The sequence below is a fragment of the Belonocnema kinseyi genome, chromosome 1 (genome assembly GCF_010883055.1).
Source record: "Belonocnema kinseyi isolate 2016_QV_RU_SX_M_011 chromosome 1, B_treatae_v1, whole genome shotgun sequence".
Classification (NCBI taxonomy): Eukaryota; Metazoa; Arthropoda; class Insecta; order Hymenoptera; family Cynipidae; genus Belonocnema; species Belonocnema kinseyi.
In genome coordinates, this window is record NC_046657.1 from 61,276,540 (window position 1) to 61,292,625 (window position 16,086).

The window sequence follows — 16,086 nt, forward strand, 5'->3', positions numbered from 1 at the left end:
GGTCGCCGAATACAAATCTGGCGTCCTTTGACCTTTATCGCGTCAGGTTCAAGGTCATTGGAAGGTCAAATCGAGAGAAAACGGTAAAAAATCCAAAAAAATACGTTATAGGATTTTGGAGTCATATTTTTTTAAAATTTTTTTACCGTTTTTTCTCGATTTAACCTTCAAATGACCTTCAAATGACCTTGAACCTGAAGCGATAGAGTTCAAAGGACGCCAGATTTGTATTCGGCGACCCCGAAAACCATAGTAAACCCGAGCTAACCTCAGAATACATGTTTAAAAGTGGCAAATCTCTCGAAAATACAGTTGGTGGGTAGTGGTGTTTCCTATATTTGTAGGGGTGGCTGGGGGGTGGAGTGTAGTCCGTTTAGCGTGTAATCCACTCGGGATACTTATAAGATACTACCATGATTTTTTCTGATTTTTTGGTCCAAAAATAGATTAGGCCAAAAACGGGCCTTACCGACCCTCCCCCTTTGCGTATTCTTTTTCGGGTGAACAGTTTACTCAGTTGTGGTGCCCTCTACCTACATCTCCCAATAATAACTTGTTTCTTTTTTTTATAATACTGTTAATCTTACCTGGAATTTTAAAATGTATAAAAAAAGGGTTCACGAAAATTTTTAACATGCTTCAATTTTTTGAATCTATATCCAAAATAACTGGCTAACGAACTCGGCTTTCATCTTAAGACACTTAAACAGTTTACTGAAGGCCAATCAAATCTGTTCATTCCTTCAAAAGTTATCGTGCTAACCAAAATAAAAATTATACCAACACAGTAACTTACGAACGAACAGACATACACATTCATAAAAACTTTTTTATGGATTCAGGGGTTCAAAAAACTTGGACATTTGAGAAACACGATGGGGGTCAAATTTTACATAAATCCAATATCTTCTCTGATGAGAATGTGAAAACCGTACAGGTCATTTGACTGGATAGGTCTACGCATTAATTAATTCGAACTATGATGGTCTACCTTCGATGCTTCAATGATTGCGAAAACCAAAAGGAAAGATTCAGTTGCTCCTGAACCGAAGATCATCAAAAATAATAAATGATTGTTTCTCTTTTTTCCACTCTGCGTCACGGTCATAATTTCTTAATGAACATGCATGCTGGATTCACTTATAAAATATATTGCTAATATAAATTTTTATCAAATTATTTTAATTTTGAAAAATTTAGTTTCGTAATTTGTGTTTCAATATGCCATTTCCATGGAGAGTTTTATATCGAAAAATCGTTTCCGAAATTGAATTTATAGAAACATAATATTATACAAAATAAAATCAAGTTTTGATTGCCATTATGTACTTACTTTGTTCGAGAAAACTCCATGAATTTATTTGTAAAGTTTCATTTTTTTTAAATTAATTTTTCAAGTTCAAAGGAACGCGTATGATTTGCAGAGTGTTATTTTCTATGTTTATTTGCATTAGAGGAATTTTATAAATTCACCGAAAAATACTTCAAAAACTGTATGTTCAGAGTCTTATTAAATACATTTTTTTCATTTTTCCAAATCTATGTAAGAACTCTTATTTGCATATTGCAATGTTTTCAAAGCGTTTTTACATTTTCATCAATCACGATTGAGAAAGTATTACAATTGTCCGAATTTTGACACCACAGTTTTTCAACAAATCTCCACGTTCTAAGACACCCTTGAGCTGGCAATCCAGTTTTAGCGATGGTGTCTGTCTGTCTTTTCGACTGTCCGTGAACAAGATAACTCTCGAAGAAGTGAACAGATCGAATCTAGCGTGGCACACTTTTTTAGGTATGAAAAAAAATGATAGACAAAAATTGTTTACAAAAATAAAAAGATTAGAATTTTACGATTTTCATAAGGTCACATCCGGAGTCTACGTATGAGCAACAGCTGCTGTAATTTTCAGCGATAACAAACGACATTCATGGCCTGAAACAAGCTTTTAAAAATTATAGTTTCAAGCAAAGAAACAGCCATGTTTAAGACTTAAAAAATAATCCTAATAATAATTTTTTTTGTATATTTTCGTTTGCGAAGTACTTTCTTCATTACGAGGAACAGGTTTCCACTTGCAAATAATAAAAAAATCTACAAATCTAACTGAAAGATGATTCCGTTAACCATACTGAAAATTACGAACCGTTTCGTAATTTTACGAAACTTTTAATGGCAAAAAACTTCCACTACAAGTTTCGCAAAATTACGAATGAACTTTGTAACAGTGTGAGGGAAGATGCCAAAAAACAACACACAAAACTTTGTTATTTTATTCATACGCAGGAGTCATTTTATTATTTTCAGTTCGAAACAACGACAGCGCGTTTACAATTAATGTCAGATTATCATATTTAGATGCTTTATTTGTGTCCCCTCATGATTTAATTAGGTTTTTTTAAAACCATCAAAACTGGTTTGGGCCTTGTCAGCGCCACTTTTGAGTAGAGGAAAATACGACAATTTTCGCTCGGTGAGAGGTGGATAGAAAGTCGAACAGAGAGAGAGAGGGAGAGAGAGGAGTTGCGCGACATAGCAATACTAAGTTCATGCATATATTTTTGCCCAATATATAATTTATAAAATTTATGTTTTGCAATTACATAGGATACTACTCATAAGACCATAATGCCGATAAAAAAAGGTTTGAAACAGATTTAATTAAAATCTCTGTATGAGAGCGTTTACTTTTGATTTCCCGCACCAAGGGCTGGGGTTCTTGTAAATCGTGACCAATTGTGACATACGGAGGAAGGACTCGTTCTGCGCATGATGTCACGGAGGGTTTTCCTGGTTTTTAATTGACAACCTGAAAAGTGTTAAGTCCGTATGTTCGTTTATCCTAGCTGTTTGATATTTTCTTTGAGAAGAATAAAAAAGTATTAATAATCCTGTTCATATTTTTGATTACGTTCATGTAACGGTTGATTCCCATATTTCGTCGGGTGGGAGGAACAAGGGCCTATCTCAGATATTGTAGCAAGAAGGTACCTATTCAAATGCAGCATCAAAAAGGTACCTATTTTGAGAGTAGTCGCAAAAAAGTATCTATCTCGAGCGCAGCAGCAAAAAGGTACCTATCTCTAGCGAAACAACAAAAAGGTGCCTATCTCGCGCGAAGAAGACTAAAGGTACCTATTTCGTGAGCCAATTTTCTTTTCTAAATTTAAGTTGGTAACACTGAGCACGCGGTATTAAATTGTTTAAATATTAAATTTCTTTGCAAACCTTTTAAAAATAATAGTTAATTATAAAAAAGTAGTTTAAAATATATATTCAAAATATACAATTACGCAAAGCGTATGGTTAATTTTACACGGAGAAAAAGATATCGCGCAATGATATCGCAAAACCTCTATATTGCAAGAAAGCGCAATATGATAACGTACAATCGGGTCCCGGAGCTTTGTGCGATATTATAATTCACTAATATCACAGACAATAATGAAGTTAAATTTTGTTGCTGTCGGCTGCTACGGCGTCCTTAGCAGCAATGGGAAAAAGGCAGAGTATGAGTCAGTTCCAGCTATAAATCGGGACTCTAGATTTAAAACAATCACAGAGAAAATTAAAAATTTGACGCAGGTAAGATTGAGGTTAGGAAAATAATTCTAAACTCGTCGACTGCGTTGCGTTGAAGTGAGCAAATTTCAGTAAAACATGTAGAATCTACGACAGAAAACACAAAAAAATATGTACTTACTGATATATTTCCTCCGAAATAAATCACATTATTGTAGACGAATTAGAACTTATTTAATACAATTTAGCAAAAGCGCAAAATGTAACTGACGGATGGGAATCCCCATTTCTTACGTTATAGATTGCACAATTATGCGGTATATAATGTAAAAACTTGCAATTTACGATTTCACTATTCTGCGCTATTACAATGCGATAATTACGATATTGTTATATGAATATTTTATTAAATAACACTATGCTTTCATAAAAATTTGAAGAAAAAAAAAGATTTGCAATATCTTATTGATAATCGAGTTATTCCTTTTGAATTCCACAATTTCTATGAATTAGTAATGAATTAAAAGTTAGAGATGTAATAAGACTTAGCGTTTAAACTATTAAAATTGACTATTATTTCAAAAAATTGGTACGTAAGCTCATTGTTACCAACTTAAATTTAGAGGAAAAAAGTCGACACCTGAAATAGGTACCTTTTTCCTTCTTCGCATGAGATAGGTACCTATTTTGTTATTTCGCTAGAGATAGGTACCCTTTTGCTGCTTCACGAGGGAAAGGTACCCTTTTGATGCTGCGCTAGAAATAGGTACCTTTTTGCTACATCATCTGAGATAGGCCCTTGTTCCTCCCACCGGATGATTAGAGAAGATTCCGAAAAGTATTTTATAATTATTAAAAAAAACGTGAAAGGGGTGAGGGGTGACAGAACGTGGCGTAATACTATAGATGGGATCTCGTTAATTTATTACTGAGCATGACCAGGGGAAGGGGGGGGATATTTTTAAATAAAGCGTGACTTCATATGTTAACGCTCCCTATTATATCTTACAGACGGAACAGGTGATTGACCTCGCCTATCCGCACACCAAAATCCTGCTTCTCCGCCTACCTAGACGCTCTCTCCCTTACCTTATTGCTTTCTTGACTTTGATTCTTACCCCTCCCTGACGCACCACTCGACACCGAGCCACGCACAGCTGGCCGGAAATTCTAATATTTGAGAAGATTCCGATAAGTATTTTATAATTATTTTTAAAAATGTGAAAGGAGGTGGTGGAAAGACCCTGACGTAATGTTATAGGTTGAGTCTCGTTACTTCGTGACTGAGCAGGACAAGGGGTACGGGAGAGGAGGGATGAAAAGATTGAAATAAAGAGTGACTTCATATGTGAACCCTTCTTATTATATCTTACAGGCGCAGCAGGCAATCCACCGATATCACCATCGACGGAGCAGATTCCTCCTGTCTCCAACCCTGGAAGTTCTAGAAATCGTAGTAAGTATATTAATTTATTCTTTTGAACCAGAAAGACATTTTCGGGATTCAGGAAACTCTAAGTTTTGTTTCTTTAACGCCAATGTATTGTTTTCGCTAAACGCCGTTGGCCGCTAGAGACCTTCAAACATGTTTCTAATTTGAATTTAAAAAGTGCACACTCTTATACACGGAGAAAAATTGAAACAGTTGAGTAAACTCGGGACATATGGACACTTTGATAAAGTTTAATTTCTAGTTTGGTAAAACGAAATTCGATAATACCTCATTCACAAACATGAAAATGTGACAAATTACTACTAATGTCTACCGAACTACTCTTTAATTGATACTGCACTTGCTAGTTGAATCTTAATAGACATAATTATAAAATACATGAAACGTTAGATAAAGAATAATGAAACGTTGGATAAAACGATGTTGAGGTCTCGGTAGAAAATATAGGAGGGTTTACAGAAAATTTAACAGCATACTACCTACATATACACATTAGTCATTTTAAGTAAAATGGCTTTTCGTCTTTGACGAGGACAATGTCAACCCCCTGTAAGGCAGTGCACTTCCACTGTCATCGGTACCCCGACTAGCGTATGAGCGAATCATTCTACACATCCCCTTCAGGGGGCAGTTGTCATCGTCACACGACTAGTCGAGGCAACAGGTGAAAAATAATCGATTACATACATCGAAAACTCTAGACAACCGCACATCCACACATCCTTGCATCCGCATATCCACACATGCACACACCCAAACATTCACTCATAACCGCAAATACATATGGACATTTTTATAAAAAATGTATTTTTTACCATAGTAGGGCAAAAAGAACCCACTTCTTTTTTAAAGATATACCATTCTTATGGGTACAAAGGTTTCTCTTTCAAGAAATCTACAGCAGCTAATATTAATAAGAAAGTACACTGCCTTACTTTCGAGAAATTCACAGCAGCTAATGTTGATAAAGATAAATTAATATTTCCAGTTTCTATTTAGACGAAAATCCAAAGATGATTCTAAATTAATTTTTTTAAACATTTTTTCAACAGTAACTCATTGTTTTGACCTTCAAATGATCTTGAACTTGAACTCATGAAGGTCAAACGACATGGGATTCGGATTCAGCATGCTCAAAAACATACATTTAAATTTTTTCAGATTTTTTTAGCCTTTTTTCCGAATTCGACCTTCAAATGACCTCAGATGACCTTCAGATAACCAGATTAGATTAAATCAAACTTGGATTTGTATTCAGCGACCCTCAAAACCTACATGTAAATTTTTACAAATTTTTTTGAGGTTATTTCGTTGGTTTAACCTTCAAATGACCTTAATCTTGAACTAATGAAGGTCAACCGACACCGGATTCGGATTCAGTGCGCTAAAAAACCTATGCCTGAATTTTTTCAGATTCTTTCAGCAAAATAATGTTTGCAAATGAGGTATTTTCACTTTAATCAACAGCTAACTTCACTTTGTAGATGGCTGAGGGGAAAACAAGAGACCTAATGCATAGGATTCAGTTAATTTCTGACCTATTTTCATAATATCTTCGTGAAAGTTAATTTTTTCTCTATAAGTGTATTCGAAAAATTGTTTTTATTTTAATTACTTAAAATAGTTTTTACTTTAATTACTTATTTTAATTATTGTTCACACTGTGACTGTTGTTATATTCAACACACTGATAGACCACTTTATTGAAGAATCAAAGTTCATCAACATCATAATTAGAATGAAAGTAATATCACGGCACTTGGAAGATACAGAATTGAAACAGGCCATGACTTCCACTTTTAACATCAAAAAATTTTAGCTCTCGATAAATATTTGTACAAAGACCTTAATTTTGAATCCTTTTACATTAATAAAGAAACAAAATGCGTTATTCTCAGATATGATGACTCTAAAATACCATGTTATTGAAGTTCTGAACGTCCAAATGAACGAAATTTGTATTGATATTTTTGTTAATCAGAAACCGCACTAAAATATTGAATCCATTTATAGAGAAAATTATAAAATACAAAATAATCTTTGAATGCATTGTTTTAATTGTAATTGCAACAATATTTTTCGACGAAATAAAACTCGGCAAAAATGTATCGTTTATTCAAACGTTCTGAACTTTAAGTTCATTACTTTTCCGAACTTCTATAGCCTCTCATGTGAAAATTAATTTTATTTTACTATTACAATTGTAATATATTTGCAGCGTTTTCAAATTTGGTCCCTGTTTTCGATTATAGTCTATTTTCATTGACTGTATGAATGAACTAAAACGACCCTTAATAGATGACTTTGTAAACACTTTTCGAAATTGGACACTTGCTTTCCTTTTTGATAAATTTCTGATTCTGATATTTATTTTTCTTATAATTTAAAAAACAATGAATCACATTGTTTAATCAAGCAGGTTATATTTTACTCTTATACACAAAGACAAACTGTTCTTACAATTGCCTAATCTCAAAAGATAATCAGGTAATAAACTCTTTTTTTCTAGGTTTTCTAACTTCAATCGTTTTTTATCAGGACTACTCATGAAACAATTATTGTATTGAAACTTGTATCGCGGATTCTAATTCATTTTCTAAACTCTTTTTGTTGCTCCTCAATAAATTGCAAATGAACTTACCATATCTGCCAAAAAAAAGTTGGAAATTTTTACTTAATTTTTTTTTAATGCAGATAATGATGTTAATTCGTATATTGAAATTCGAGAAAACACCATAACCGTAGAGTTTGTTCAACATTTTCCAACAGTACATGCATTTTCAAAGTCAATATAGTCTGGTTGCAAGAATGTTTTTTGTAACTAGACGATTATTTTACGAAGATCATTAGCATAGCATCTTCTTTTAGTAGAAAAACATAAATGTACTAGTTCATTCATCGCCCTAATTGCAGATATAAATAGCACTAGAGCCAATGGCTCAACATTTTCATATACTTTTTTACCACTTAGTTCGTCAGCTTTCCTCAGAAACTTTCTGCATGCGTTTTCCTTGAAGGTTTCGCCAAAATAACTTTAGTTTGAGAGGCTATGTCAGGGCTTTTTCTCGACCTACGAGTGGTACCAGGCCTTCCTGAAAAAAGGTGGTTTACAAAGCCTTGTATCAGATACAGTTCTCGAATGTAGCATTTCTCTAATACTTTAACTATGTCTTTTTTGTGAAAAAGTGGCTCATTTATGACACTATGCGATTCTTTAGCCATTTTCTTGTACTTGCTTTTAGATGCATACTTAACGTAATCTTATTTTAGATTTCTATACGTTTTTAACGGTTTATATTGGTTCTTATTTATTTTATGAAAATTTATCTAATTTAAAGACAAATTAAATAGTGCATGCAAGGAAATGATGAGGTAGTGGTTTGTTGTCCATTTATTATTATTAATAATATCTTGAAATCGGACACAAACTTGAAGGAAATTTCATTCAGTTTTACGATACCAAAAAGTAACTTAATGTTATCTTACATTTTCTTTATATCTGGTAATTATTATTTCAAGTAATACCATTGGTATCGTCAAAAAATGCACTATTAGAATCATTATCATCTTTGGCGCCGTTACTTTCAACTGCAATAATTGACATAGATATTCTGAAAAGGTCTTGGCCGTCATCTGCCATCACTTTCACAACATTATAACCAATCAAGTTATGTCTTTTGAAAACTTCTTCTATTAATTTTTTGACATTAGACGAAATCACATGTTTTTTGTATGTTTTTATTAGATATTTCAAATTCAAATATACTTTCTTTATATAATATATCTAATAAATGAGGCTGGTCGCTAATGTGCTCTTCATATTTCACAGGTACAGATTTTTTACCACCAGTCTCACGTATAAAAGACCTCATTTTTCTCATATATTTTGTAGAAACCACAGAATTATTGTGAAAATAATCTAATTCTTCTGTAGTTATTGAAATTCCACTTTCACATTCACTTAAAAAAAATCTGCCCGCCTCGCGGGCACATTCTCATCGCACTCGGATATTTACTATTTGCATTTGGAATGCTTGAATTAAACTATATCAAAAACATCTCTTTTAGGTAGCAGTATTTTTATGCGTCTTCATACTTTGAATTATCTACTAAATTAAGTATAGTCAAAGATTAGGTTTGTCAAAGTTTTGTACGCGTCTTATACAGAAGTTATTATTAATGAAATTGTAGATCCTTTTCGAAATAACAATTATTTTTAATTGATCTTTGTTTGTTTCCTAGATAGTTTGACCACAAAATGGAACATACTTACGCCTACAAAGTACTTCAGAAAGATGATACATGAAATTAAAGATCAAATTCATCACCAAGTTTTCGACTCAAAACACTTTATTCGCTAAAATAAATTTTTAAGCCGACACAGGGTTTAAAAATCTCCATTGTCCTTAAAGTTAGTAGGTGCGTTCAAAAAAACGTCAAGTTTCGGCATGCGAATTAAAAAAAGATGATTTTCGCAGGGATAGATTTTCATTACTCTTCTAAGACAAATTATTTTAAATTTAATTACAGAAATATATGCATTTCCATGGTTGATTATAAATATTGGGATAATGAGTAAGTACTTATTTATTGAAGTCAGGGACACAGTTGACGATAACGGTGGTTAATAAAATCGAGGACAGGGGTAGAATTTAATGTATTCTTATTACTTACAAAAAAATCATTTTTTGCTGTAAGTGTACTTAGATATTCTTTTCTTTTTGAAAAAAGTTGTTTAATTGAATAGTAAACTCGTTAACATTTTTTTATTGGCTTAATTATTTAATTAAGTAGACATCTTCTTGGACTTGTAACTGATCGTCACGTAGCACCCAGGCTAATGCACACACCAGTCCACCGATGGAGATTTCTCATCCGGTGCAACTCCTCTGGCCGTCCCATACTTCCATTAGGCGACCAGACAACCTTTCTTGCCCTCTAGTGCCCTTCTTCTCCGGCCCCTCATAGCCGACTTGGTTGGCGGTCGACATGTGCCCCTGTGACCGCACTTCAAGTTCAGGGTACGTCGGTGCCAGGTGCCCCTGACCAACCTACCCGCGGCTTCGCTCCCCCTCTCCCGTTTCTCGTAGCTGAGTTGGTCAGCGATCGACCAGTGCCCCGGTGGCCGCCCTTCGAGCACAGGCTACGTCACATCCAGTACCTAATCAGAGATGTAGTTTATAGGAAAATATATTGTTTCTCTTTTTATATCGTAAATGGTTGTTCGTTTCCTTATTAAAACTTCCCCAACTGGGAAGCCCTGGCGAGACAAAAGCGTCCGGTGGGACAACACGCAGGTGCAGCGAAACGAACCGTTACAGACTTTTAATCCAATATAAAATATCGACTTTTTCAAAATGTTTCCAGTAATGAGCCTACAATTTTGGAAAGTTACAAGTACTAACAATTGAAGGTTATGTTTGGGTTTTCCCGACGCGAAAAAAATATGTTAGATGGCTCTTCCACACTTCATCCAGCCATCTTGGGCTCGCAGCCAGCCAGCCAGTGATACTAATACTAAACTCTTTTATTTCTTTTCACCTTTGTGAGACAATTCATAAGCTTGGAAGTGATCATCGTCGTAAACATTTCTTCAACGTTGTGTGACCGAAACCGCCCCTCCATTATTTTGTAAAATATTTTTTGTCGTTTAACTCAGTGCAATGTACTAATTGTACAAAAAGTTGCCCAATTTAAAATGACAGATCTAATAAAGAATGTATTTGTTTTGAAAATGCTGAAACTCATTCCTGCAAAGAAGATACATTAGACACTAAAATGATAAAAATGCAGTTTTTGCAGTTTCAACTGCATTTAGAGATAGTTTAAAAGACATAAGGAACAGATTCATGAAGTTACATGAAAGAATAGAACGAAAAATCAACATTTTATGGAATTTCTACATGAGATATTTTTGGTTGCTTTTTTTACGTATTACAAGTTTTGACAAGAAATTTCAAGAAAAAATTTAGTTTTAAACATTTATTGTTTCAAATTTCACTCTTGAAGATCGAGGCGTCGGAGCTAGTGTGCTTTGAGGTCGCGTTTCGATGTTCATGCGATGTTAATGCAACGAAAGTCAGTATTTTATGTGATGTCGCACTGAGAAGTCACAATAATGAGGAAAAATGACATTTTCGAAGTTAATTTATACCATTTAGCAACGTGATTCACGATATTGCATCTTTCCTATTTCCATCCATATTCTTACCTCTTTGCGACGTGTTCTGAAATGTGGCATCCATCTTTCGGCACCTATATAACGTCGCAGAGGGTAAAATAAAAATAAATTTGAACTATAGTGATTCAACTTTGCATACCAGATCAAATATGGGTTTCAAAATTCCAAAAAAGATGCAGATACAACATCGCGGAACACGTCGCAAAGGGGTGAGAATATAGGTGGAAACTACATAGATGCAATATCGCGAATCATGTTGCTAAAAGCTTTTAATTAACGTAGAAAATGTCTGAATGCAATATTGCAGCTGACATTGCAAACAAATTACGAATGCTCATCTTTCATCATTATTGAGACTTCGTAGTGCGACATTGCATCAGCTACTCATTTTCCTTGCACTAACATCGCAGTTTAGATCAAAAGCAAACTGCATGCAATCTTCTTATGAGGTGATTGGAAGGTTCGCGCAAGCTCGCAGCGACGTTTAAGCGAAGTTCACCGTTTACTGGGAATAAACGCGACACGACTTGACGGGTCTTAATCAAAAATATAAACAATAAAAATCTAACCGAAAAGTTAACGCTAGAAAGTCTTGCTCGCGGAATTGAGCAACATAAAGCAAGCAAAAGTTTCTGCTGACTTCTAGCTTTATCCTGATCAATTCCGCGTGCTAAAAGTTACTTGTGACAAATTCTCGATTAGCTTTTTATTCTTTATATTTTTGGTTGAGTATCATCTAGTGGGTCGCGTGCGTTTTCATCCTATCATTAGGACGCCTCGATAGGGAAACGCACAAAATTGTAGACATTTTTATTGAACTACACCTTCCAAAGGTCAAATATATTCCTTCGCTCTTTTCGACATCGAAGGGCTGCCGTGGAATGGACAATCGTCAGATCGCTCCTCATGGTAAAATTTTGTGATATAAATTGTATGTAAGGAAAATATAATTATAAATAATTTATAACTTTTTTCACCTTTTTTAACTGACTAGTTCATTTTGAAGTCACACAAATGAAAATGCCACTTTGTTAACCATATCATTTGAAAATAAGAAGACAAAATAACATAATACTCTAAAAATACATTTTTCAAGATTTCTAGTGGCTCAAAATATATTTAGTTTATCAAAATTTTGTCCCATAGTTTTGTATATAATAAATAACGCTATGTTATATTTTACAGTTTCAGTGAAACAAATACCAAGATTGCGAGTAGATCCTCAGGGTTATTATGGTAAGTCTGTATTGATATTTGTAACCTAAGAAAACTTTGTTGAAAGTTAGAAGTAATAAAAATTTTATTTCATAAACCTCAATACATTGTTCATACGCTGCCCCTTGGAAACCTTCAAAATAATGTCTAAATTTTAACTTGAAAAGTATATATTTTTATACGAAAGTTGTTTTCGAAGTTTTACTTCGGAAACGCAGCTTTTATAAAAAACAAATTTATACTTTTAAAAATTTTTAATAGGTTGCGGAATTTGTGTTACAACTCTGATTTTTCATGTACCAGGAATATATTTCCTTAAGACTATTGGAAAATATTAAAAATGTATCAGAATATTTGTGAATACATTGAATATGAGGTATGAAAGTGCGAAAGTATGGAAGTCAATTAATTTGGTGAAAATTTTACTATTTTGTTCAAAAATTATACTTCTTGGTTTAAAATTCAACATTTATTTATTTATTTTTTTTTTGGTTACCACTAAAGGGTGTTGGTTAGGGTGGCTCAAAAAATTACATTTGAGAAATTTCAACGGGGACGTTGACCAAATCGCTCTCTTAGACAAATCAATTTACCCATGTTTTTTCATTTGCAAATAAAAATATTTTTAGCCCTTGCTCTGCGGCTTCAAATTTTTCTGATTTCAAATAGAAAAGCCCTGACACCAGCTACATGTACGACTCGGAGAACAGTTATTGATTAATAAACTTATTATTACAATACCATTCTACTAATTGTCAGTGATCATATTTTGGGACCCAGCGAATACTCTTGTCTCAATGTAATAAAAAGTTTATTATTTTTTTTTTCTAGAAATATGTTTTCAATAGTTCCAAAAAACATAAAAATGGCTAGAGAAACGGCTAATTTTTTTTCTGCAAATGAACAAACATGGGTAACTTTAATTGTCTAAGAGAACGATTTGGTCAACGTGTCCGTTGAAATTTCTCAACTATAATTTTTTGGGCCACTCTAGTGTTGGTTGAAGCCGACTTCAATTTTGTTTTTGATAGGTACGAAAGTGACTCAATTCCTGTTTTTGCAAAAAGCTAGCGCATTTTATATATTTTTGAGACCACTTTTTGAGGATACAAAAACTATCTGTACGGATACTTATAGTGTACGAAGGGAGGAACAATTTATCCTACTTACTTTTTTTGATAAAACCGAAAATTAGCAGAGCTAAAGCATTTACGAAATTCAAAAAAAAAACACGAAAATGAACATTTTAAGCCAAATAACGCACTTTATGAAAAAAAGTCAAGAAAAGAAAAATATTGATTTTTGAAAGCCCTTTAAGATTATCATAAAAAATTTTGTAATATTATTAACCTCGCTTCTTCGCCAATGTAACTTTTTATAATATACTTTTTAACTGATCCATTTATTTTTTCTCAAGATCTACCAAATAAATCTAACCTCATAGCTTTTGATTTTTTTTCTACATTGGCTTCAGACCATTGTTCTGATATTTTTCAAAAATGTTTTACCATACTTTGTTATCTATTTGAAACTCCGCTTTCCTGCCACGTTTCCTAAATCTAATGTGATTATACTGTTTTTTCTTAACCGTATTTTTGACAGGAGAGCGTAATAAGTGTATTGGCGTCCGCAATTCTCTGTTAAACGTAAATTTTTCTGGGCTTTCTCCAGTCATAGAATATTTTATTAAGCGATGATCGTTAAGCAAAAATTTCTATAATGCTTGCTTAACATTTTTTCACTCTCGAAGTAAGGCTTTGATCTTTTTCTTAAAAGTTTATACGAAGTTTTCTGCAGCGATGTTTCTAGCTAGGTTAGCAAGAACTGTGTACGTATGTTTAACGCCTGACTGCACAAGAAATTCTTTAAATTTTTTGCTTGTTTACTGAGTGCCTGAATCGCTTAAAATGTGTCAACCCATGAATCGTAAACACCCCCGAAAAACTTAAACCATAACCTCCGACGTTATTCTTTGCATTAAAATATTTGCTGCTATTTGGAATCGAACATTAATAACACATTCCCGCACAAAACTCGCCTGCACGAGACAAGTAACTAGGCCATCCTCATGGATTTTGAGCTGCTCATTCCAAATTTGGCTTCAGCATTTCTCTCGCACGTCTTAATTTTCCTCTAGATGCAGAAAACAGGGAAATACCTACGAATATTTTAGACGTAATTTCGATAATACCAGTATACGTGCGAATAGACAGATGGATGTGATAATTTGATGTGCCGCCACTTATAGAGACTTAATTTGTACACAGAAATGATTTAGTGTCCCTTCTGTTTTCCCTAGCTTGGGTACTTCTAGGAAAATTAAAGGTCTTTCTTTGGAAATTTGCGTGCTAAATCTAAATTTGAACCCCAGATTTTTCGGGCTTGTTCCATTTTATCTCTAGATGTAAAATTACGTGAGAAGCCTAGGGAATTTCTGGTCACACAGTCCCACCGAAGAAAATTTATCTGCACGCAAAACTGTAAAAGATATTAGCTTTTTCTTAATGTTTCCTATGTAAATCTATATAATCTGATAAATACCTTCCCTCACAGCAATAGGATATACGGGAATATCCCATTTGATCCCATTTATCTCCCAAGTTGTCCCAAGGATATCCCAGGGATAACCCCAGGATATCCAGGTTAACCCTGGGACGTTTACAGGATATTCAAATGTCCCAAGTAGGATATAAGGAATTAATTTATATCCGATTTGGGATATTTGAATATCCCGTAAACGTCCCATGGTTACCCTGGATATCCTGGTGTAATCCCTGGGACATCCATATTTCCGTCTTGTGGGATATCCGACAGGCTATCCCTGGGATATCGTTGGGACAACCTGGAAGATAAATGTGATCAAATGGAATATATCGATATATCCTATTGCTGTAAGGGTTCAATTTTCCTAGAATTACTCAAACCAGGGGAAATAGAAGGCACATTTAAGAATTTCTGTGTACAAATTAAGTCTCTACAAGTCGTTTTACTTAAGAATATAATATCGATGTGTCGATTTTTGCGTATACTGGTATTATTAAAATAACCTGCAAATTATCCCTAGGGTTTTCCTTATTTTCTGCAACTGGGTGGAAACTGAGGCGTGTAAAATAAATTCCGTGGCTAGATTTGGATTCCGCGAATGAAAATCCACGAGCGTAGTCTGGTCCTTTGCCTCGTGCAGTAAATTTTTTTAGGGCCTATGCGACTTGAAAATCCCTAGGCTTTTCTTTACTTTTTGCTTCTAAGGGAAAAACAATTTTGGTCTGAATGTACACATTTAATTTCATAATAAATTGTTGCTAAAAATGGACCCATCTTTGAAGTTTACTTGCGGAAATTACCAGAATTCCTTTACTTTGAACTATTATTCTTTCTAGCGGTTTGTTATCTGTACACGGAAAAAATATCCAATCAATTTTGTAGAACCAATCCTATAGTAGAGAATACGATGGGCATTCCTAATTCCTAACGCCTAAAGCCTGTCGGCTAACCTGGCTGGAAGTCTTTCAAACCGAATCTGAAATACAACAGACAGCTGTGCATGTCTGCAAACTTCTGTAAACCATTCTATACAAAATATTGCTACGCTTATAATAATATATGTACTAAGATTTTAGATTTTAATACATTACAAATTATTATTGAATATTTTATGAGATTAAACACGATTTAAACTAAATTCAAAAATATTTTAAGATGTTATAATTTTTT